This window comes from Buceros rhinoceros, unplaced genomic scaffold, assembly GCF_000710305.1.
Source record: "Buceros rhinoceros silvestris isolate BGI_N320 unplaced genomic scaffold, ASM71030v1 scaffold10178, whole genome shotgun sequence".
Taxonomy (NCBI): domain Eukaryota; kingdom Metazoa; phylum Chordata; class Aves; order Bucerotiformes; family Bucerotidae; genus Buceros; species Buceros rhinoceros.
In genome coordinates this window covers 18,490-19,107 of record NW_010427464.1, presented here as the reverse complement: position 1 = coordinate 19,107, position 618 = coordinate 18,490, and the positions used below count along the sequence as shown (strand labels likewise).

General features: G+C 62.5%; 1 protein-coding gene across 1 annotated transcript in view; it reads left to right on the top strand.

The window, feature by feature from the left end:
- Window positions 1–618, top strand: part of SLC25A22 (solute carrier family 25 (mitochondrial carrier: glutamate), member 22) — a gene marked incomplete at its 3' end in the record, with an annotated part of 23,985 nt that overhangs the window by 5,456 nt on the left and 17,911 nt on the right. The gene's annotated exons all lie outside the window — the stretch shown is intronic.

Sequence of the window (618 nt, the reverse complement as noted above, 5' to 3'; positions counted from 1 at the left end):
GAGACCCGGTCCTTTCCCAAACCCCCCAAAGTGACCGGCAGCCAGCACCTGGGCTGCACGCAGCCGCGGTCCAGAGAGGGAAACGCAGCCGGGAGACCCGCACTGCAGCTCTGCGGCACCCCAGGGCGAAAGCCCAGGTGCTCGCCGCCCGCTGTGGGACCCCACATCTGAGAGGTGTGTGCTTTAGTCTGCGCGGGAGGCCACAGGTGACGGAGCAGCTCAGGTCACCCAGCGTTCGTGTGCCCCATGTTGAATTTGACAAAGCCAGGTGAGTCGGCAGTGGGGATTTTGCCCTCCCCAGCCCCTTATTTCCCTTCCAGAGATTTAGAAACACGTGCCTGGGTTCTGCTTGTCGCAGCATCTCACGCGTGTTTGCTGCGGGAGACCCCAGGTAAACAGCCCCTGCAGCGACTCTCTTCCCTTTTGCGCGTCTCGAAAGCAGGCGGCGCGTGCTGGGGGAGCGGGGGCTGCAGAGCCCCTGGGAACTGGGGGCTGAAGCTGGACGCGGGCCTGAGCAATGGCACGTTCAGCGGCGGACGCGGTTCCCTTCTTGGCGCAGGCTTTTGCTGACAGCTCGTAAATGAAAAAGTGCTCCACGAGATGTGTTTTGTCTTTCTC